Here is a 24,719-nt window from a genome sequence, read left to right as displayed (position 1 = left end):
TGAGTCCGAGCAGCAATAAGAGCTGAGAAAAAGGGCCACAGAGCCATGCCAGAAAAAGGATGCGCCGAAGCAGAAACGACGGCTAGCTCGGCTCTGAAGCTCCAGCGCTGGTTTTGCACAGATGCACCTCGCAGGTTTTGCGCTCCGGCTGCAAATCTGCTTTAGGCTGTTGGAAGAAGAGCATAGCAAGCCCGGGCTCTGCTCTCCCCAAAGCAAAGCCCTGCGTCGCCTCGGCGGAGCACAGGGCTGATGAACACTGTGGTGAGCACCAAGCCCGCATGGCAATCACCCAAAAGCAGAATTTTCCACAACCCATTTAAAACTCAAGTCATATCCTGGAGCAGAGACCTCAGACATCTTCACCTGCCTGCTGGACCAGGCAGAGGGGAGATACTCCCACCACCAGAAACCTGCTATTAGCAGCAGGTGCTTTGTCCACCCTATTTCCAGCTGCTGCTAGACTTTCAGTAATTCTCAGTGACCTCATTTTCACTTAATTTTGTAAATCATTTTTGGGTTGTTGTTTTTCATTTTACTCTTTTTAATTTGTTGTTGTTTCCCTCTGAGCTGGAGTTTGTCATTTAATCAACTTAGACCCAGATAGCCTGGAGGGTGTTTGGGGAAGGGGGGTAGTGGGGGGAAGAATGAAAACGCTAATGTCACATCACCTCCCTAAAATGAGTTTTAATTGTAATCCTTTAATCCCTCTCAGATGGCCCTCTCTCCACTGATGTTTTTCATAATTATTCCTTGCCATTTTCCCATCGGTCTAAGGAGTGTCTTCAAGAGGGAGGGGGTGGAGAAAAGGCCCTTTTATAAAATAATAATAATGGGCCAAATTAAGACACAAAGAGGGAAATAACAAGGGGGCAAGGGCTGCAGAGACAGAATGGGGATTATTAATGCCTCCCCCCTCAGAAATTTCAGTGATGGTGCTCTCAGCCACCCCAATCAGTGGGCAATTGAGGCTTGTTTGCTCGAGTGGCTGCACCCTCCTACAATGACCCACATTTAGCCAAGTGGCTGCATTGACAGAGTACCAGGTGCGCAGGATTGGGAAACCGCCTCAAGGCAGCGTCTCGCCAGCCCACCCCGCTCAGCACAGAGGGGTCTGCACAGCGCCCGCTGTCTCCAGGACGGTTCCCACCTGCCCGAGCCGCGGGCGAGATGGTCAGTGGGAACATCCCCTCCAGCACTGCTGAGCGCCCAGGGCCCTCTGCCACCTTGGAGAGCTTTGAAGGACATCGCTCCCGCTGCTGCTGCCAGCTATCAGCCCCTTCGCCCTCTGAAATGAGTTGTAACTCGTGGTCTCACTCAGAGCCTGAAGGATGCTGAAGAGGAGAGGGATTGCCTTCCTCATGAGCAGCAGAGGAGGATAAGGCTGGCTGGGGGAACAGGTCAGAAAGGGTCATCGTGACAGTCTCAGTCCTGCCCAGGGGCCACCGAGCCCTCAATGCTGTCTCTAACCCTGCACCAGGACCAGTGCTCCTCGGCACCCGCCATCAGAGACACCCCTGCCCCTCTGCAAATCTGGGCTGGCAGAGAGCAAAGTGGCTCGTCCCTAACTGATTTACTTGGCTCTGAGCAGCGCCGAATTCCACGCGGCACCCCAGGGTCTCTGCTGCTGCAGAGTGCCAGGCACATCACACCAGTGTCCAGTGCAGCCTTTGCCCCCATGCTGCCAGTGCAATACAGATGGAATTGTCACCCAAAACATGCTGGAGGGACCACGAGCCCAATAAATGTTCTCTCGCTGCTTCCGAGCAGCTTGGAAAGCTAACAGGAGCCAAGTAACCAGGTTAGTCTGGCACTTGGGGGCTCAGGTCTCTAAAGACACAGGGGTGTTAATTCATGGGATTTAAGCCCAACCTCCCTTTGAAAGGATGTGGGACCACGAGCACAAGTGGGAATTGAGATGCTGTGAAAGTCTGCTCCCTGAACACAAGCTGCAGAGCTTTCATTAACTCCAGAGTTGCTCTGGCGAAGCACCCTGGCGAAAGGGGAACGTTTACAGACCACTGAACTTGTACTTAATCTGGGAAACCTCTTGTACAGGTCTGACGGGGGTTAATCCACCCCTAACAACTCTTTCACCCTCTCTCCCCCTCCCCAGCCATAAAGCTCAACCTATCATTGCTAATCATCCCATTACTTCAATGAGCCTGACCCAAAAGGCTCCACCAATGCCTCCTCCTGCCCCATCCTGCTCCCCATTTCAGCTTTCTCCCCACAGCAACCTGCATCATCCCACCCTCCGCCACAGTGCAGGGATCACATTGACAGTGCATGTCGGCAGGGCGACCCTTGGGGAACGGCGGGTCGTGGCCACAGCGACCCTGAAGGGCAAGTGATTCTTGCAGGAACAAAGAGCCCCTGTGTGCCGGCAGGCCGGAGTTTGTGTGCAATTAACTCTGGTCAAACCAAACAGACCGAGTTCATGAGCGTGGAGTCTAAGAGCATCGCCGGGGTTTATAGACTCCCAGCTCCAAGGGAAGGGGGACCGGCGACGTCTGAGCAGCGGGAGCTGCAAAGTGAGAGGCGAAGAGAGCCCTGGACATAAAGCAGGGCAGAGAGGGGGGCAAAAATAGGATTACAGCAGGGGTACGGCTGACAAATTGTGTCAGGCACAAGGAGCATTTGGGGAGGAGAGCTGCAAAGAAAAGGATCCCTTTAATTATCAACGGTTGGGCACTAGAGGAAGAAGTGCCTCGCGGCTGGAGGGGAGAGGTGGGATGGCTGGACACAGGGCTCCCACCCTCAGCCTGACTCATGGTCAGGACCAGGGAGGGGGGACAAACCCTGGCTCTGCCGTGGGCTGGTCGGGGTGCTGAGCATGGGCACAGAGGGGCTGCTTCACCTCCTGCCTCGCCTGGCACTGGAAGGATGCAAACCCCATCCAGCCAGCGGGAAAAGGGCAGCTCAGCATCACAAAGGGTCCTGTGTACCCCCCCCTCCACCCTAATGCATCCTGCCCAAATGACACCTTTTCCTCCTAACAAATAGGGATGAAGAAAAGAATTAAATTTGCCGTGTGGAATTTCTCAGTAATTCCAGTGTAGGAGCATCAAAGCGTTTTGGTTTGAATTGCATCGAAATATGACAATTACGTGCAGAATTTTCAATTACATAGTACAGTCTCACTAGAGACACAATGCACAGCAAAAGTTTACTGAAATGAACCAACAAAAGTAAAGATACTTTATGGTGGTTTATGTTACCAGCCCTCAATAAAAGCGTAAGAACAACGTATCAGCAGCATTGTTCTGCTGCTGACAGGGAAATATTCCTGTAGAATGTGTTGATTTCAACAAAACGGCATTCTCCCATTGACAGATCACCAACGAACTGAACGTACCCTCTCCCATTGACCCTAAGCTGCTCCCAGGCTCAGGCACAAACGAGCCCAGAGGCTCCAAACCACAAGAGTGACCACAAATCCTGCTCTTCCTCTTCTCTCCCACATTAACCTCATGCCCCAGCAGCATCATTGTCCATCCCCTGCAGCACCCTGCTTTCAGGTGAGACTTTTGGACAAAGCCACGACAGCCAACGCTAGTGATTTCAATCGCCAGCCTCAAATACCCACGTTGAGCTGCCCTCCTTCAGGAGAAACATCTCTTCCGACTTGTAAAAATTAGATGTATCCCTGGAATAAAGCCAGAGGAAAAGGGAAGGCTGGAGAAAGCAACCCCCCCAACCTTTGCTTCCTTTTGAACCAATTTTTATTTTTTTTCAACCCCTTTTCTGGGTAATTCGGGAAGTTTGGAAACGCGGGTCTAGCTGCAGCTGCCTCCAAAGCGATGCCACGTCCCTAAGGCAGCCCCCCACTCCATTGTCTTCCAGCCCCTCCGCAGCCCCCCAAATTCCTGACCCCTTTCTCCCAGCCCCGTTTATTGTCCTTCGCGGGCAGACGTGGAGGCTGGCACCGAGTCGTGGGAAGCAAACCAGCAGCTGTGGGTGCTGGAGCGGGGCGGCCGCCCTGCCAGGCCCCTTCGCCCCCAAACCCAGTGCCATCCCCACCCCACGGCGGGGGGCAGCTGGGGAGGCTTAGGGAAGAACTGGGGCGGGGGGGGTGGATAAAAAAAAAAAAAGGGAGAGGGGGAAGAGAAAGAAAGGGAAAACAGCCCCCCTTTAAAATAAAGAGGAGGAGGAGAGAGCAAAAGGGGTGTGTGTGTGTGTGTGTGTGTAAAAATCGTTAGCACTAATTATCAGGCACAGGGACAAACGATTAATTTGCAAGTCAATTAGTCTCAGATAGGTTCACGTTTCCTGTTCTCAGCCACTGAGGGGGAAAGAAAGAGGGAGACACAACTGCGGCCTTAATCCTCCTCAGAGGCGGCCATGGCGGGGCCGCCTGCCCGTGCCAAGGCGGAGGGAGGGGGGATACAGCTGGCACCGCCGCGGTGGAGGGGCGGCCGCGGCGAGGGGCCGTTATGTGCCAGTCATTGTGCCCTCCGGAGCGGCCCTGGCACCGCGCCGGCGCCTTCCCCGCCGGGCCCCCGCAGGACGGGCGCCGCCATTTGGGAGCCCCTGCCGCCATTTTGTTGATGCCCAGGGAAGGCGGCGGCTGCTGCGGGCTCTTCCGCACACAAGAGCCTGCAGCCATGCTCTCCCCTCTTGCCTCCTCTCCGTCCCTCGGTCACCCTGCCAGGCCTGTGGGGAGCCAGCAGGGCCCGAGGGGCTACTGAGGCCTGTGGGCGCCATCAAGGCCCGAGCGGTTGCTAGGAGACCAAGCGGCCTGGCCAGGCCTAGTCCAGCCTGGGGTCATGGCTTTACCAGGTCTAGTCCGGTCCGGGGTCATGGCAGCACCGTGGGGGCAGAGAAAAAGCCTCCTGTCATCTGGGGAGCTAGCAGGGACCGTGCCATGAGGGGCCAGCTGGAAAACAGCCCCAGCTCAGCAGCCGAAAAAAAAAAGAGCTGCCAAGCCCCCCTATGTGGGTTCCCCAGCCCTGCCCGGTGCTGCAGAAGCTGGCGGAGTCCCCAAAAGGATAGGTTTTTAGCCCAAAGTTGCCCTCTGAGCTGCAGCAAGCTGGGGGCCCAACAGCAACCGCAGGACGGGGGGGCTCGGGCAACTGAACGTGGAGAGGAGCCCAGGAGGCAGGGAGGGGAAGGGACATGCAATGGGTGTTCAGGGTATCCCCCCACCCTGGACCTAAATTACGGTTTCTCTGTCACCTGAGCACTAGTTACATGAGAAGTCGCAAAAAGAGCACCATAAAATATATATTTTCCAGGAACAACTTAATGAAATGTCACCCTGTGCTTGAGAAACATGGAGAAAAAAGTGAAGACAGCTCAAAGCAACGGATGGAGAAACGCAACGGCAGGGAAAAACTCGAAGCGAGGGAAAGAAGTGCCAGCAGCCCCCTGGCTCCATCAAGCAGGACAGACAGCCCCCGAGGACACACGGACAGCCACCACATCACCTGGAGAAGGGGTACCCTCATTGCTTCCTGCTCCAGCCACCCCTGAACCACGATTCCAACCACCCCGGGGAGGACCTGGCAGCTCTTTAACATGCGTGTGCACCCCACGTGTGTGCATCCATGCACGGGAGGGTGCAGCGCACGATCTGAATGTGCGCCGCGTCCCCCCACGCTCTGCGCGGGGATATTTGTGTGCGTGTGGACACAACATGTCTGGGACCTGACAAAAGCCATCTGATTGACACAGAAAAGGGGGCTGACAAAAGGCCAAGCGGGGCTGGAGAGCGGTGCACAATGCTGGTCGCCGGTACCACGCGCAAGGGTGGGGGAATTGAGGGAAGCAGGGGGGAGCAGGGTGGCTTTTAAGGACACCTCTGCCTTCCACATTTGAAAAAAAAAAAACAAAAAAAACAAAAACAAAACCACAACAACAAAAAACCCACCTCATTAACTATCCTTCAGCTTCTCTTTTGTGCAAAGCTGGGGTGTTTGCACCTAGCTGGAGGGATTTTTAACAAGCATCCTCAGTGGGGGCAATAACAGTTTCGCTGCCGTCCCACGGCCACAGCTGACACGGGGACTCTTTGTGCCAGGTGAAATACATAACCAGAAACAACTGGAAGCCACCATCTTTTGCCCAAAGCCCGGTGAAGCTTTTATAACCCTTCACAATGGTAAAACCCAACAAGCTGTGAAACACCAGGAGAGTAGCCTGAAATTTGGTTAAAGTCCTTGTAGAGCAGAGGGCAGCTGAGCTCCATCCTGGAAGGGGCTGCAGCTTCCGAGCCCATCACCTTGCCCTGCCTGGGGGAGCAGGCACCAGCACCCACCCCTTCAAAAGTCCCCCCATCCCCTCAAAAGGCCCTCCACGGTGCTGAGGTGTGAATAAAACCACGTATTTTTCTTGTTCTAGGTAGCTAATTCCAGCTGGAGCAAGGACCCAGCCAAATCCCCAGGAATACTTGTATTTTTTTAAGAAGCGTCCTCAAAATCCATTTGTTTTGGTTTTGTTGTGGCTTGCCTTTTTTGTTGTTGTTTTTTTTTTTTTGTTGTTGTGGGTTTTTTGGTTTTTTTTTTTTTTTTTTTTCCCTCCTCCCTTGTCTTAACAAGAAACAAAAGTGTTTGTGATTTAAATGGCTCCAATGGACAGGGAAGTCCTGGAGCAGCAATTGCACCAGCCACACTGGCTCTGAATGCCTCTGAGCAGGGAGGGTAAAAAGACATTTATCTTTAAAAAGTGAAAACACACCACATTTGTTATTCTTTTGCTTTAATCATATTCTGAAAATTTTGACCAGCTTCATAACCAATTAAGCTTTTGTACCTTGTCTCAAGGATTGTTTTTCAATCCAAACTAGCTTTGAGCTGACCCAAGTTTAAAAACTCTTGTTCTGCCACACACCATCACTTGTATTTCTGGGTATTGAATACGTCTGAAAACACCTACTCTTATTTTGATACATTTTCTTTAGGGTTTTTATTTTTTTTTTTTTCCAAGAGAAAAAAAGGGAGCTCTAAGAAAATGTTTAGTTCACAATAAAAAAATCAATCCAAATTCCTAAGAATAATAGGAAATACCCTGGGATGATGTTATACAATGGAGCTAAATTGGTTCCCACCAGCTCAGGACACTGTAAAAGCCTTACTAAGATTTATTTTTTAAAAAACACAGAAATTTTAAATTGCATCTTAAAGTACACTATTTTAACAGAATAATTTCTAATAAAATGCTGACACTTTAAGCATGTTTAAACATTTATCGAATATTGTTCATTATATAAATGAACAAACATTATTTCTAATGGCAGTAATAACAATGTAGCTAAAAATCTCCTTTTTTAACTTCTGGGGGCAAACAATCACTACAATTTATGCCCCCAGTAGAAAAATTATTTTTTCGTTTGCTAAATTGAGAGGCAAAGTGGGAGAATTACATTTAGTAACTGGCTTAAAACGGGATCCTGCTTGACCCGACAAATCCCGGGTAACAAGACGGCTTTGTCTGAAACGTGTGGCAGGCGAGATTTCACACTTCCTCCCGCACAGCGCTGAGACCAGACCCAGAAACACACGATATTACCCCAAACTTCCCCCTCCTGGGTTTTAAGGAGCTAATTCGACTTCAACGATTTTTTGGGGAAAGAAAGCTCAACTGAGTCAATTTAAAGAGTTTTTTTGCCGATTTGCTGGCACGGAAAAATGCTAGGAGAAACGGCAGAAAACGAAGCTGAAGTTTGGCGGGGAAGGAATGGGGGGAATTCGGGGGTATTTGGGACTTTCCCACGCCCCCACCCGCGGGCAGCACCGCTCGCTCCTACCCAGCCCTCGGGGCGGGAGGGGGAGCAAAACCCACCCGGGACTAAACAGGGAGCGTTTCTCCGTGGAAGGAAAAAAAAAAAAAAAAAAAAAAAAGGAGGGGGGAAAAAAATAAATGCCAATTAATATTTTAAAACGAGGGAGAGTGGGACGAGCCGGTGCGATCCGGGCTCTGCACTTTTAGCCCGAGGTGCTAAACCTGGGGGCGGCATTTCGGCGCTCCCCCCCACTTCAAATGACCTTTTTCTGCAGGTTTGGGGCTTTAACCCGGGTTAAAAGAAACTCAGCGCCTGCGAGTTCACCGCGGATCTTTTAGCTGCCGGCAAAGCCCTGTTTTGCAAACGAATTATTTGCCCCAGGTCGCCTGTTGCCAGCCGGCTGCCCCCCGCACCCCCATCCCCGGCTCGGCCCCCCCTCCGCGACCCCCCCCCCCCGGCAGCCCCAAAAACAAGGGGAGAGGAGTTAACTTCGTGTCCTCTGTTATTTCGATTTGTTTGTTAGTCCTGTTTACTTCGCTCATAATCTGGGGTTACTCTGATCAACTGCGCATCAACTAATTTAATTAAAAAAAGCTTATTTTATAATCTGATTTGGGAGGGGGAAATCTCCGTTTATGATTTTTTTTTCCCCCTGCCTGCTGCATGCGATCATTATTCTTGCATTTTCTAATGAAATGTAAGATTACAAATTAATTGAATTGCTTTCCCCCCTTCAATCTGTCATCTTTGTTAAATTTGGGGCTAATCGTAAATAAATTGCAAATATCCAAAGCGAGCATGGAGGGGGTTTTGTTTGGTTTGCATTGTGCTTCACCGGGGAAGGGGCTGGTTTGGGGCACCTCTTTGCAAAGAGAGGAGAAATCCCTGCGTGGAGGGTCCCACTGGGGCCCCCACAAGTCCCCCCCCTTCCCAGCCCTGAGCTGGGCTTCCCCCTCCAGTCTGCGTTCCCATAACTTCTGGGGAGAGAAGTGATTGGGGGGGGGGGGGGGGGGGGCTGGAAAAAAACAGCAAGAAAACACACCACGGAACAAAAGAGAGGTTTGAATGGCTGGGAGACTAAAAAAAAAAAAAAAAAGAGTAATTTTTTTTTAAAATAAAAAGTACAAACCCACTGATTTTAGCTGATTACATAGCTCGGCAGAAAAGATCACCGAAGGGAGCCCAGTGCAGCAGCTTAAAAAGTGTCCCCAAACCCGCGAGAGCCCAGCGCTGGAGCCAGCGCGGCCGCACAGGGGTCCCGCAGGAGCGAGCGCTCCGTCCTTCCTGCGCTCTGTCCGTCCATCACCCCCGGAGGCTGCGTCCGAGCTGCAGCCCCCGGCAAAAACTTAGAGTCTAAACAAACAAACAAACAAAAAAAAAAGGCATTCATCTTTTGAATGCACATCAGTTTGTCCCAGCTATAGCGGTACAGAAGTACTGAAAATCCTGGAAAATAATGAATAAGTGATTTATGTAGTTTAAGCTTTCCACTTGATCCTCTAATATTAATTTCATTGGTTTTAATGATTTTTTTTTTTTGCATATCTAAACATAGCTCCTACATTTATAGCCATAGAGATTAAATATTGTATTTTTTTAATTTAAAGCACAGTTCTGTTAGAAAGCACTGCAACTAGATTTATTTTAAAAAAAATACCTTTAGATTTGTCCTTTTTACCTGCTGGCATATTCAGTCACTATTTGATTACATTAATTGTAAGCAGGGCACAAGCGAGCACAATGTATATCACAAATAATTTTTAAATTTGATGAAACATTATTCTTCCACAAAATAAAACTGCCACTGAAGCGAATGCAATTGTGTTTGCCTCGTGGATGTGCATATATATGCTCACGCATATACATGTTATAGGATTTTGTATTTGTCCCAGACTGATGCCATTTGCCAAGCATGGACAACTTTTCATCTTCAACTCAGAGCCTTAACCAAAAATCAAGGTGCTCCACGATACAAAATACCTTCAGAAATATATTAATTGCTGCTTATGACTGCTGCTGCTTCCCCAGCAGCCACGGCCAAGAACCGAGACCCTCCCGTTTTCACTCTTCTTTTGCAAACTGCAAAAAGAGAAGATTTGTCCCCGGAACGCTCCGCTCCAAGAAGCGGTAAGAGGTGCCCTCGCACAGGAGGGTCCCTTGGGTGGCTCCTCACCCCTTGTGCCACCCGGGCACGCTCCGGCCAGGGCACTGGTGCCACCGCGCAGCCGCTGGCACTGCCACCCGGTGTGACCCAGCTATCCAGGAGCCCTGGCAAGCCCAGCACCAGGTTTTTGTCCCCAACCCTTGCTCTCTCCCTGCTGCAAATCTTAAACCAGCTTCTATTGTCACCAGCGCACAGATTTATTTTGTATTTTAAGGGTGGGAAGCAACAACAAAAAAATTTAGATATTCCAGGTCCTGCCATGCCAGGGGCTTCCCAGCACCGGGATGGAGAGACCACTCTCCCAGCAGAGTAATTTTACAACAGAAAAGTCTTAGATCCCACATAAATTACACATAATATTTGTTTTCAGAATAAGAGGGTTTCACTGGAACTAAAAAAAAAAATCAGTGTCATTCAAGGGACCACCAGAAAGAACGTATGTCCAAAATTTCTAGCAATTTAAACCTGTATTTTAGTATTTGCTTCAGGAGGTTGAAGCTCTTTTTTTAACCTAATGAAACCCAAAAGTGGCTTTCAAATCCAAGCATTGCTCTGAGCTGAGCTCAGCCAGGTTGGGGGTTGTGTGCTTTCCTCCAAAGCAGGTCCCCTAAAAAAAAAAAAAAAACAACCACAAAAACAACAACAAACCCAAAAATAAAATAAAATTAAAAACCAAACCAAACCAAAACCAAAACACCCCAAACCCCCCAAAGTGTGTACACTCCCTGGCTCAACCTGAACCCTTTTTCCTCCCACTCCATAAAATGCTGCGTCCCAAGGAAAATGTTTTGACTTTGTGGTGAATAACGATTCCCCCTGTGCAGGTACTGCAGCGGGCCCTCACTGCCGGGCGCTGTGCAAACCCACCCAAGACCGTGTATTTCAGCCCACCACCTTCAACAAGAGAAATCTCAGGACAATATTTATTACCTTTGCAACCACAATAACAGCCCAACAATATGGTATTGTTCTCTTATAAAGCAGACAGGACTATTTCTCTGCTGTTGCTTGTTTTATGTATGCCATACCCCATTTCTTCCTAATCCCCCATTAGAAAGAAAATAAAAAAACATTATAATTTAGAAGACGATAAAGTCATACATACATATCCTTTAATTATATATAAACAACTTCTGATAACACTGTCACAGCTTTTCATTTCTTTCTAATCCTGATAACTTTTATTCAACCTTTATCTAAGGCATCGCCTTCCACCGCAGGAACAGCCAAGGCCTGATCCTTCCTTTGCATCGCTGCAAGTAACGGGGACAAAACCTGCACTTTTTGGTGCACGCACAGTTAAGCAACAAGGCAGACGGGATTCTTGTGCCCACCCTCGCTCGCTCCAGCATCGGCATCGTAGGGAGGGCTGCGATTTCTCCGGCTGCAGCAGCTCGCTGGTGCGAGGCAGCACCAAGACAGCGGTTGGGTAATGGATAAAGCCAAACCTATGATAATTTACACCAAAACACAGCTCCAACTGGGGTGGTGTTTAACCTGATATTTCAGAGGGATCAGTTTAGCATTCTCTACATGGGGTTTTTTTTCCCCCCTTAGCGCTCCAATTCCAGCAGTAGTTATGGGATTTAGCACACAAGGGCTTCTAAGATCACTAATCCTATTAAACTTCTGCAAACAGGCAGGGTAATAGCCATTGGCTGCCCAGGGCCGAGGAGAGGGGGACACGCACAACAGTGATGACCCCAAATCCTTGGGAAAGACGACGCGCATGTGCGTTGAGCCCAGAGGAGCCCTCTTCTTTATGCTCACCCCGATGATCCTCCCCCAAATCTGGCCCACCGAGCCCCCCTACCCACGGGCTGGGACACGGGTGCAAATCCGCACCAAGGTCCCTACGCTCAGCTGAGCAAAGGGCACGAGCAAGGTCAGGGGTTGGGAAGGAGGGTTGTACAGTGACACCCCACCCCCCCCCCCCCAAACCCAGGGTCAAGCCACATCCATCCTCCCTCGGCTCTGTCCCCACCAGACAGGGACGGGGGGGGTCACCCCCCAGGGTGCCCGAGGATGTTGTGTCAAGCCCTGAGCCAAACTGGCCGCACAGCCAGGCCAGTGCCCAATTCCTTGGGGGGACCCTCCCTCCACCCTCCTCCTTCCCTCAAGGACACATGCCCCTGCAGCCAGGTTCCCCCGAGTCCCACCCATACAACAGGGCACCCCGGGAAAACCCTAAGAGCCCAACGGAGGGGAAACGGGTGCAGCCACCACCCTGAAACCCCAGCTAAACCATTTTCTTCCCCCTAAAACCCACCAGTGTTTCCCAGTGCCAACAGCAAGCTCGCGCCCTGGCACACACCACGGAGAAAAGAGGGCAGCAGCTGCCAGGCAGTGCTGAAGCAATGACATTTATTTGGGGGGGGGGGGGGGGGTCGATGGGGGCAGCTGGCTGCTGATTTTTTTTTTTTTTTTTAATTCATCTTCCTTTAAATAAGATTGTTCCAATTAACAAAGCACTCGCCCAGAACAGGTTTCAGAGAGGAAAGAAGCAGGCACAGGATGCATGACAGCCACACACACACACAAAAAGACTAAAAAAAGAGGAATCCAAATCTATTTATATGTGTATGTCTCTCGTCTAAGCTGATGCAAGAGAGACGGGTGTGGAGGCCATGGGGTGATATTTATGATTTTATCTAAGGATGTACCCAGCTGGGGCTTTATAGGAATCAGGTTTTATCTGCCCCCAACTCACCCGGAACAGGAGCAGGGTCTGTGGGGTCTCTCCTACACAGCATCCTCTTCCCAAACCCAATTCACCTGCACCACCACCCTCCCGGCCAATTTGGGATTTGCACAGGGACCCATTTCCCCCACCTGCCTGCCCAAACACCCAGAAAACATTGGGAAATGCCCTCCAAACCCCAAAAACAAAACCCCCCTCAGGCTCGAGCCCAGCCCATTTGCAGGGTGATGCCGGGGATGGTTCACGGCCCCAGACCCGTTTCCTATCCCAACTTGCCATACCTGCTGCCACACAACAGCCCTTTGTCTCCCAGCCCGTTAGCGGGGGTGCCCTGCGTTTTATTGCCACTAACGTCCAGAAAATAAATGGAAAATAAACAGTCTCTTCACAGCTGAACCGCCACACTTCCCACCCACCCACCCCCCACCCCCCCCCCATTAATACAACATCAAGCCGCTCTGACAAATATTCCTTTTTAAAAATGCCAGCACAGTTGAAAAGGGATTTGTTTTCATTTAGGGGAGATGGGTAATTTTTGCCTTAATAAATGTTTTTCCTCATTTACGCTGCAATAGTATATTTATGAGGGGTTCTTTTGACATTATAGCCACGGCAGACAACAGCAGCACACGCTACAGACACTGGCATCAGGATTATCACAACAAGGCGTCACTGCCCTCTGCCACAATTTTAAGCCTGGAGACCAGCTGAACTCTGTGATGCTTAACTTGATGATTTGTTAATATTTCATCATATCTAAAAATTCATTAAAAAAAGATATCCTACCTATAGAGGACAGGGGATTGCACAGAAATTGCCTAAATTCAGATCTGGTCAAAATATTTTTAGCATACATTTTTGGTGATTTTTTGCAATATTTTTGTCAAATGTTAACTATAACTACATGGATGCCTCATGCCAAAAAATATGTTTTGCTGAAAGACTGTTTTTTCTGTTTTAAATAGAAGAATCTATTGATATTTGCTTGTCAAAATTTTAAAGAATTCCCATGTTCCATTAAAGAAAATTTAGCAGACATCCCCTCCCGCCCCACAGCACTTTCTTTTGCCAAAATTTTCACAGGTGAAGGCAGGGATCTTCTCACCTGCCCAGAGCAAGGGATTTCAACAATTCCAACAAGAAACACAAACCAGCCCTCCCACAGCTACTGCCCATCTCTGCTGAGCAGGGTCCTCCCTCCTCACTGCTGTGGCCAGAAGGTGACAAATAAATATATTTAAAAGTATTTGAGTCCTTGTTGACAGCTACAGGGTCCCTCAGCTGGTTCAGAGCCACATGGCACTTCCCACCCTCCAAACCTCCCTCTCCACCGTGGCCAGGAATGAGAGGAAAGGAGCAATTTGGGGTGGTTCCACTGATTTTGCAAAAGCAGCTGGTGGCGTACAGGGAGGGACGAGATTTGCAGCCCCCAGTTCAGGGGATGCCCTGCACCCCCCTGCCCAGGGGATGCCTGTCACAGAGCCAGCGCACCCCCATTTCCCACCCAGGCACTGCAACCCAAAAACAAATCCTGCTTTCAACCGTTTAACCAAGCTTTTAACCATTAAAACAGCCACAGTTTTAACCCTTTTCATTCTCTTGCAGCACCTCGTTGCAACCCAGGAGATGGCTAGTGCTGAGCGGGCCCGGCGAGGGCAGGATCTGGCCCCCAGCTCATCTCTCCGAGAGCATCACAGCCCATCCCGCCCTGTGTCACTACAGCTGAACGGAGGCTGCTCATCCCTGCTGCCTGACCCACTGCCACACAGGGCTGACATTTGTTTTTTCCTCGCGTTTTCCGTGACGGGGACCAGGGGCTGCACTGCAGTTCCAGGGCCGGCGCCGGTAGAGGCTCCCGGAGCTGCTTTCAGCCCTGCCTGATGCTCCCGGCTCCTCCATCACCTTCCCCGTCCCCAAAATCCAGCATCAGGCTCCGTTTTCTGCTTGTAACCTAACCCATGTGCCAGCGGGTTCTGTTTGGGGGTGCACATGGGGTGGGGGAATTCATGTCAAGGACAGAGCAAGCATCCGCCACCCTCCTCCTCGGTGGGGCAAAGCCACCCCTGCTTCTCTTCTCCCCCCTCTTTTCACAAACCTCTTGTCATCAAGCAAAGGGCTCAAATATTAGGGCAGGGGGAGGCAGGGCTGTTGCACAGCCCCGTCTGTTCCCCACCTGATTTTCCTGAGGAAAAAACAATTCTGTTTTTTAAAAATAACCCTCTTTCTGTGCCTAGTCAAGCATTTGTCAAAAATAGCTCAAAGAGCGCCGGGCCTTCCTTCTGAGAGCTGCTGTTTGATTTCTGGGGGTGCCACTGCGATTTACCTGCAGCTTTTACCTCGTCCACACCCAGTTTTGGGTTGGGTTTTTTTGGGGGGGTGGAGGAGGACATGCCCTGCCAGGCCACCTCTTGCTGGAGCAGGCAGATGAGCCTCCTCTGCACACCTTGGGTTCTCAGAGCTGTCAGAACAGGCAGAAGGTGGGTGCAGCCTCATCCCAGCACTTTTACCCCAAACCCTGCGGGCACTCCTCACCCCAGGGGAGCTCTCACTGGCCACAGCGGGGACACCAGAGTGTGGCTCTTCTGGGAGACCCAGAAAACTACATTTACCCATTGGAGAATGAGAAATAGCACAAAAACCTTCAGGAATCACCTTCCCTGAGCCAGGAGCTGCTCAGATTTTCCCCAAACCTTGCCAGAGGTGAGGAGGAAACACCTTACACCCTGCATCCCTGGGGTGAGCTGAGCATCCCAGGCTGCTCCGCTTGGATGGAGAAGAGAGGTGGCAAGGGACAGCTTGGAGTTCAGGGGTGAAAATACCTCGGTTTAGCACCCAAACACCCCAAACGTCAGCACTCAAGAGCTGCCCCAGTGTTATCTTGGCTTTTACCGGTGTCAGATGGGGAGTTTGACTCTCTGGACTGGCACAGGGGTGGAAGCGGGGACTGAAGAGCTCTTCTCTAGTTGTGCACAAACTGAAGCAGTTGGGGATATCACCAACACATGGCTTAGTGGGTGGAGCTGGCTGGACATTTCTCTGATGGAAAAATGACAATTCATCAAAAGCAAGATGTTACGCATAAACACAGTCCATTTCTACAAAGAGTTTATTTTGAAAGAGAAATTGGGAGGGGAGAAGCACTGAAATGAGATCAACACATTTTGCTTTGGGCTTTTCAAGAAGGAGCACTGAGTTTGTTTTATAAAAAAAAAAATCACTTTTCATTTTAATATTTCACATTATAGAGTCTAAAGTAATTTGCTTTGCAATTTCACTCAGAGAAAAACATTGAAGTTCCAACTCTTGTTCTTCCTCAGAAGTGGAAGAAAGGAGGAAGGAGAAGGGAAGAAAAACCTCAAGTATTTCCAATGAATTTAAAACATCCAGTTCCCCTTCCGGCTGTCTTAATGAGATCAGTCTTGAATCTATAGGAACCCTGCTCAGAAAAAAAATCTCATTCGAAATGTTTTCTCAACAACAACAAAAGATTAGGAATGGAAATGCCCATGGGAAAGGAGCAAGTTGGAGAACACATTTTTTTTTTTTGGTGGGGGAGAGGGAGCTGTTGGAGAGGACAAGCATGAGAAGGCCCCATGGGATGGGGGAAGGGACCATCTGGAACTACTTGTTGTAGACGATGCAACATCACAGGGAGAAGCACCAGATGAAGCGTGTTGAGCCTCCCCTGCAGCCATTTCAGCGGGAGCAGTCCTGATTTACCCCACCAAAACCAGCCCAGGATTTACCCCGACAGTGGCGCTTCTGTTCCCAGCTACATCAGGGAGCACAGGCCCCAGACCTTCAGGGAGCTGATGCTGCCAGAATAGGCAGCTTTAACTCTGGGTAAAAAGCAAATTCAAAGCCTTTCTATGCAAAAAAAAAAAAAAAATATCTAGAGGAAACACAGCAGCAAAGAGGTCGTGGATGAGACCTCCCGAGCAGAGCTGATCCCAGCCCGCTTCCCTCGGAGGAGGCGGCCGCAAAACGTTGGAGATCTGCTGCAAACCTGTGCTAAGATGGGTGATCCAGAGCCCTGCAGCATCCCCGAGGACGAAGCTGGGGCTCACTCTCCCTTCCACGCAAAGTGCCACCATCACCACCTCCTCACATCAAAACTCCTTCCAGGAGAAAGCAACGACAACAAGGGAGGCTCTCGGTCCTCCCTACTCATACCAGACAAACCAGTACTCGAGACAAGCAGCGTAACTGGAGGGGAAAAAAAAAAAAACCACACCAATCCTTTCAGACTTTTTTTTTGGAAAACGCTTCCAACCATGGGAAAATAAAATCGGGTAGAGTTGGAGGGATGGCCAAGTCCTGGCAGTCAACCCCCTGCTCCTCCTCTTCATCCCACCCTTCCAGCACCCGCCTGGGGGTAACGCTGCCTCCTGCTCCCCCTGGCACGCGGCTGCTTCCCCGGCAGATTTTTAGCCACCACAATGGTGTAAGGCAACGGTGCCGGGCCGATGCCAGCCACATCCCGGGCTAACGCTGCCGCCCCTTTTGTCTGAGGGGCATTAAAACCCCAGAAACGTTGGGGTGGTGGTGGGGGACCGGGAGGCTGTCAGCGCGTGATGAGTGGCTGCGCAGCGTTTACCCGTCTGGCACCGGTGCCCCTCGCCACAAATGCCATTGGCAAAGCTCTGCACAAACATCTTTTCAGGGCTCGCCTGGTTCTCCCGGCTGCCATAGAAACCCCTGTTTAGCTGAAAGTATATTAAAGGGTGGCGCTGGCCCTCGCGCTGAATTCATCACATTGTATTCCCCCAGAAAAAAAAAAAAAAAAAAAAAAAAGAAAGCCCACCCCTTTGTGCCTCTGCCTTCGCTTTCTCTGTCCAAGGGAGATGGTCGTTCTCTGGTTTATTTTGTACTTGCAATTGCATCCCCCCACCCTCCCCAAGTGCGGCATGGCCCTGGGAAGGACCGCTGCATCCCACCAGCCCTCACCTTCTGGCCTCCTCTCTCTCCACCTCCCCAAACACCACCAAGGAAACACCAAAAGGCTCCTTAGAATTAAAAATAAATCAGATCTGAAAAAGCTGGTGTGGGGGGGTAAATCCCTCCCTGCTCTTCTCCACCCGTTCCTCCCCAGCACTGCTGACAACCATGGACTAAATCCGGAGTTGCAGTCAACTGGTCCCAATAGGGTTTTTTGAGAGGCAGGGAGAAGCAGGCAGAAGCATATTTAGTCACATACATCCTTTTCCTTACAGAACTGGGTTGAATAGGAAGTTTCCAACTTGAACAGCAACAAAAATGGTATGGAATACATCTCAAATACAGATAAACCACTATGGAAGGCATGACTTGTTAAGGTATAAGCCCATTTTTCCCCAACAGCTGAGCAAGCACATCCCCTCAACACAAGCAAGGACCTGGCCCCCAAACCTCGCCGTTTGCAGAGCAGCTTTGCCCACCCTCATCAGCCCAGGAGGGACCTCGGGGGCAGCAAAGAGGTAATTTAGTCATTTCAGGCGCATCGGACTGCGCGAGCTGGGAGTCACCTATTCAAGCAGATTTCATGCCCTGCCACGGGACGTATCTCTCTATCAGGGCGGCCGGTGGAGGTCTCGCAGCAGCACCCGTGATCCACCTCCAGCCTGCTTTGCACAGCAGAGCCCTCAGCCCACCACGGCAAAGACCCAAGCAGCCCTAGGATACTCCAAATTTACACCAACGGGTCAAAAGTCCAACTGTGCTAGTCAAAAAGCCCCAGCGCTTTGGGGTTATAACCTGTGCTTTCACTTCCAGAAAAGGGAAACCTCTCTGTTTCTTGCAGAATTTGCTCATGGCTTGTGAAAAATTCTCCTGCAGTTTTTTTCCCCCCTAGAAGGTCTAATTTTGTTGGACATCTCCTCCCAAAGCTTCCCATTTCAGCAAAAAAGAATCAGTTTTGCCCAAATTTATTGGCTGTTATTTTTAGCCAGTTCCCTCTGCAGAGCAGTCCCTCAAATCGAAACTGAACTTACTCCTTATTGCTCACATCAGTGCCCGCAGAGGTGGCTGAACACAGCCGCTACCTCAAATCTGCCGTAAAAGTATTTTGTAAATTTTCAAAAACCTCTTACCAATTTAATTTTTAAACCATTTATTTTACCTCCACTGACAATAAAAGCAGAAAGGATCAAAGCCAAGCCCCTTTGTGGCTCAGGGTGCCCCTGCCATCAGCGTGCTTTGTTCAGAACACCCTCAAAGAAACTCTTGTTTTGGTCAAGAGCCAATTATAAAAATTGGGTTGGGGGTTTGCTAAGCTTTAGAGGTGTAAAATTGTCATCACATCAGTAAAGCTACCAAATGGCCATGCACAGGCAGTGTCTAACTTTGCCTGAGCAGAAGGAGAGCGGATGGAGGGGACATATCGTTGCCTAAAGGCTGATGGAGAAAGGCAATTTCTCAGCTCAGGAATGAGCCCTGCATTCCCCATCCCTCCTGCATTTTCCCTTCCCCTGCCACACGCAGCAGGTCCTGGGTTAGGTCCTCAGGAGCACAACCTGGGGTTTGCTCCCCCTCAACAGCTCAGCTGAACCCCACAGACACCCTGGGGGGCTCGGGATGGAGGTTGGGGTCCACCTGAGCCCCACACAGCTCCCCAGATCCCAGCAGCAGGGCCAGGACTGCAGGCATAGCCCGGATCGACCTGACACAGGTGCAGCAGTGTGACCCAAAAGCCGTCCCCTTTCCCAGCCCCACGGGCAGGCAGGGGGGAGCTGGGTGTCTGCTCCGAGGTGACACCAGCACCGAGCATCCCATGGCCCCGCAGCGCCCTACAGCCTCGCTGCAGGGATGCACGCACCCCAAATGGTTTGCTAACCTCCTCCTTGTACTGTAGGAGCACCCACACCCGGAGCCTCCAAACCCACCCCCTGAACCAGCACAGGGCAGCCATCAGTGTCCCCCACCGTGCCCCCGGGGAGCAGAGGAGCCCCCTGCTCAGGCCCACGCCGGCGCATCGGTCCCACTCGACGTCACGGTGGTGGGGGGACCCTGCCATGCTCGTCTGGCCGCTCTCCGCCGATCTGCATCACAAAAGCCCCATTCTTGTGAACTTGGGCGACCTCCCGACCTCGCCAGCTCGGGGAGTGAATGGCTTTAGTCTGCCACGACCATCATGTCACTTTGATTAGTGCGTGAATAAACTCTCAATCCCGGGCTGGGGGAGGCAGGGCTGGCGGGAGCCGCGCTGGCTCGCAGCCCTGGCCGTGGGGATGGCACCCTCAGCCCAGAGCACCCTCACCCCTCTGCCAGCCAAACCAGACCACGTAACCCACTGCCCTGCGTGCAAGGAGCCAGTGGCACCAAATCCCACCTCAGTGCTTGGAAGTGGGGGGAACCCCAACCCCTTCCCCACCACTGCCACCTTCCTGCAGGACCTTGATGGCGAGCAGAACAGCCAAAATTAAAAGTTTAAGGACGCCCAGGGAAATATCACCAGTAACCCTCGTTACTTCGGTGCCAAAACTCAGGCAGCAGCACCAAAAGCATCGGCGGGGAAGCTCCCTGTGCCAAACCCCGCTGTAAGCACTATTTGAGCAGACGGGCTGGATCCAGCCCAGGTCCCTTCAGCCCCCGAGGGGTTCACAAAGGGCTGCAGGAGCCTCCGAAACATCTGATTCTTCCCCAGTTGCACAGGGAAAGAGCAGAGAGGGTAACGACCTCTCCCCAGCCCAGGGCAGGATTTTCTGAGCACACGGATGCCTCTGGATCCACGGGAAGCTTGGCCGTGTGTTTGTGACAACAGGCAGCCAGTTCCGACTCACCCAAAGGAGGGATGGGTGCTGCGGGACAAGAGGGCTGCCCCTCACCCCGAGGATGCTCCGAGCTCGCTCAGGTCCAGCGACCTCATCCAGCTCAGTGGGGGCTGGCCACGCAATCCACCACCACCCCACGGCTTCACTTCAGAAATCAAACATCATCTCAGGGATCAAAAAAGTTTGCAAGAGCTGACAGCAAGCTTTTGGGCATGCAGAAGCTCATGCTTTTGGGGGAATATCTGGGGGATTTTGTATTTCAGGAGGCCCTGAAGTACATTTCAATTTACAAGCCAACCTTCAGTACATAATGAGTCTCAAACATCTGCTTTCGAGGAGAAGCTGAACTCTTTCACATCCCTCCCGCTCACTACGCGTCCCACAATATCTAATAAACCCAGAGTTGTTCAACATCTATCAAAACTGCCAAAATATCACCATTTTAAGTCTAAAAATGCGAGATCTGTGGAAAAGGGTTAGGAAGACAGTAAATTAGGCCCTGCACGAAGGGCTCTACATGGGAAGCTAATGACCTTTTGTCTCTCCTGTCTACAGACGGGCCTCATTTGCATGTATGCAGTTGGAATAATCTCGCCCATATTTCAAGCGCGTGGCTGCATCCCCGCGTCCTCCTCCAGAGAGGTTCCCTCCCGCTGTGCATGCCATTATAATAGTGCAGCCACTTCAGACTGCCTTTAAAGCCACCTAGACACCAGCCAGGCTTCTCCAGCCCGACGGGAGGCTTTCCCCATGGAAGAGAGAGAGAGGTTTGAAGCCCCATATGGGACAAAACCGAGAAGTCCCAATGTGGCACGGCTGGGAGACACTCTGAGCTGTGAGACCCCCACAACAGTGCCCCTACCTCGGCTGTGGGGAGCACCCCTGGGCTTTGGGGGAGCTGCTCCAGTAACAGCCCCCATCCTCCTCATCTCAGATTTACAGGGCTCAAGTGTTTTACCAGATCCCTGTGCTGCAAGCTGAAGCCCTGGGATGCCCTTTTTTAGGTGCTTTGGGGATATTTTTGAAGCAATTCCCAAAGGTCAGATTAAAAATGTTGGGAGGGGAAAATCTGGGTGGCACTTGAGGTCTCTCCCTGCTCATGTTGCTTCTCTTCAAAGCTTGGGGGTATCTCAGAGCCGGTTTAACAGCCCAAGGAGGAGCTCTGAGCCTGACCAGGGGAGGCGGTTGTTCCTGGGGCCAGAGCAGCTCTTTGCAACATCCACAAACCCAATTCCCACTCTAGATGTGCGGCAGGAAGGCGGCTGCGCGACACCTTGCCCAGAAAAACCACCTGGCAGCACTTGGCTTCACACTGTCCAGCCTCACCCACTCGCCCCACAGAGATCCCAAGAGCAGGATTAGCCCCGGCTCAGAGAAATCAGGATTACAAGAGCCAGAGCAACGCAACTCGGGTAAACCCTGGCTGCACCCTCCATGCCAGGACCCCAAAACACTGAGCACCAACCCCCTCACTTCCCCCCCAGCCCTCTCCAAAGCTTCCAGTGTTAAAAAAAAAGAATTCTCTCTCATTTATACCAAGGTCCCGCTCTACTATGCCCCAAGACCTGGTCTCAGCCCCTCTCCCTGCACCAGGATCAGGCCCGTCCAGGAGCAGAGCGGCTCCACTAACAATGATGCCTCCGGTTCGGGCGCTGGGAAGGCAGCGCCGTGGCAAACACAAGACCTCAGACAGGCAGAGCTGTCAATCCGGCCCCGATCTCTCAAAAGATTGATTAAGGACAAAAAAAAAACAAACAAAAGAGAAAAGGGAACTTATGGACATGAGCTGAGAGGCGGGGAAAAAGGGGAGGGGAAACGAGCCTGGCCAAGTTAAAATTCCGACGGAGAAGTTGCAGCTGAACTATAGAGTCTAGACAACCATTCACGGCCCCGGCCCCAATTGTTATATAGCCTCTATTGTCTTAATTAACCATTTTAGCTGAAATGGGAGCAGACAAATCTTTTCTTCTCCGTTCCACCCCTCCTCTGCTGCACACTCATGCAGACAAACACACAACCGAGTCAAGTGCTTTGATTTAAAAAACCCCTCAGCATACACACACACACACACCTTCTTTCGGGGAGATCTTTGCAAGGTTCCTTGAGAAAATCACTCCCCAAACAAGCACGGGGAGAGGGGCTAGTTGGAGGTGGGGAAAAAAGAAATGCAAATCCTGACGCAACGTGAATGGGAACAAATGGGTTGATTCTTTTAATCTCCTAATGTGCTTAATAAAGCATTATTGCAATGCAAATTTTATTTTAATGCTGTACATATTTTATTTGACATGCTGGTAATTTTAGTTGGCTGAACAATCCACTGCTTTGTTTTACAGAGTTATTTCTGTTTGGGGGGATATTTTTGAGGGTATCATGGGACTTCTGCCAACCGATACCCCCTGGGAATCTCTGCAGCACTCTTCAGAGGCTTAAGCTAAAAAATAAATAAATAAGAGGGCCAAATTCTCCTCTCATGACCCCAGTAGAAATGCAGAAGCAATTCAGAAGCGCTTCTCACCCCCCTCTCTGAACCTTCGCAAGCCCCACAGCCTCTTTTCACTCCTCCCACCGGTTGCCTTCCTGCCCACTACATCACATTTATACTGATTTAACAGAATTTCAGTGGAAAAAGCCCAACCAGCAAAGCAGGCGGTGACCCTCACCAAGGCCAGCAGCAAGAGACTCTGCCCTGGGAAGGTGCATCATGGCAAGAGGACCTTGGTGCAGAGCCCTGCCCAGTCCTGGGACTCTCCACCCCAAATCAAAGACAGGGCAGAGCCTTTCATCCCTCCCATCCAGCCTTCCCTAGGCTTGGTTTGGGATTTGTCTTCTCTGAGGAGTGTCTGCCCCTTCCAAAAGTGTTTGCATGAAACGTTCCCAGTCCCCAGCTCATGGTCTGCACGTTGCTAATACTGCCCCTTCCTCACCATCAGCTGAAATTGGGCATCTCAGCAGAGACACCAGAGCTGCACCAGCTTCCCCTAAAGAAATCAGGGCTTTACAAATATTTTGAGAGCCAGCCGTGCTCTGAAGGGGGGGAATCTGCCTCATTTTATGCCAGTGTGTCAAGGTACAAACCTGATTGCAAAAGAAAGAAATTAGTGACAATTATAATCATCGTGTCGGGCTGCAGCTCTCTAATAGAAAACTGTCATTTTGGCAGGATAAATGCAGCTCAAAGAGCTCTGTAAAACAAACATAGATGTGTGCAAATGTGCAAGTTTGTGAACGCTCCCGAGTCCACTCGGAAAGGTTTTTTTTTTTTTTTTTCTCTCAACACAGAACTGAACATCAAACTGGTCCCCAAATGGAGCGAACCCAGAAACTATTCTGCTCCCCCATTGAAACCCCCAGAGAGGAGCTAAAGGGCAGGGAGCAACCACATCAAACACTTTAGGAGCCAAGAGGCACGGGTGGAGAAGCCCAGAAAAAAAAAGAGATGAAAAAGCCTTTACTAAATGCATCTGTGGGGTCCTGGAGCTGGAGACCCCCACACCAGTCTGCAACCCCTTCCCATTTTCCTGACCTCTTCCTGCCACAGCATTTCATCAGCACCGCTCTGACGATGGGGATGGGCTCTGGCAGGAGAGGAGGGAGCCAGAACTTTTGCAAAGACCTCAAGCGCCGAGGAAGCATGCCTGTAAATCCAGACCCCAAATTCTGCGTGGTAACAGATTTAGGATCAGGCAGGGAGCTCCCCCCATCCTCCACACCGCCCTCTGCACATGCAAGCCTTTGCTGCTGGAGGGGTAGAAACCAGAGGCACGAAGAGGGTCAACGGTCTTCCCTTCACTTATGGGGGAGGTTGATCCCTCCACAGTTAAACACAGCAGCTCAGAGATGGTGTCAGGAAGCCTTCTGGCTGCTGATCACCACAAGGGAACGGTCGCAGGAAGAATTAAGGGGATTAATGTGGTCCAGGAGCTGCTTCTAAGAGGTTTGCCACAGCCCAGAAAGCTGATCTGCAGGGCAAGGAGGGCCAAGCAGGGACTCCTGCCCTCAACCGAGGGAGCACAGAATCTGCAAGTCAAGAGAGGTCCAAAGTGTCTCCTGGCCTTTGACAGTCCTCCTTCAAGACTCTCCACGGCTGTGCAAGCCCACCGAGCTGTCCTTCGTGCCCCCTCAGCATGCAATGAGCAGCATTTCTAGGGAGAAAAAGCCAGTTCTGCCTACTCACATTCACAGCCAGGACTGCAAATTCCCATCTCACTTCATTCCTACAAGGTACCCAGGGCACATGGGAACAAGGACGACAGAGACCCCACGCTTTGAGCCCTGCTGGGGATACCTGAGACCCATTGTGCCAGTTTGGCCTCCAGTCACCCCACGTCGGGGGTCCCACTTTCCAGCTACTCAGAGCCAGCAAGGCCAACTGTGCTCCCCTTC

The sequence above is a fragment of the Tyto alba genome, unplaced genomic scaffold (genome assembly GCF_018691265.1).
Source record: "Tyto alba isolate M040663 unplaced genomic scaffold, T.alba_DEE_v4.0 Super-Scaffold_8, whole genome shotgun sequence".
Classification (NCBI taxonomy): domain Eukaryota; kingdom Metazoa; phylum Chordata; class Aves; order Strigiformes; family Tytonidae; genus Tyto; species Tyto alba.
The sequence above is the reverse complement of the archived record's forward strand: the minus strand, read 5'-3'. Positions refer to the sequence as shown.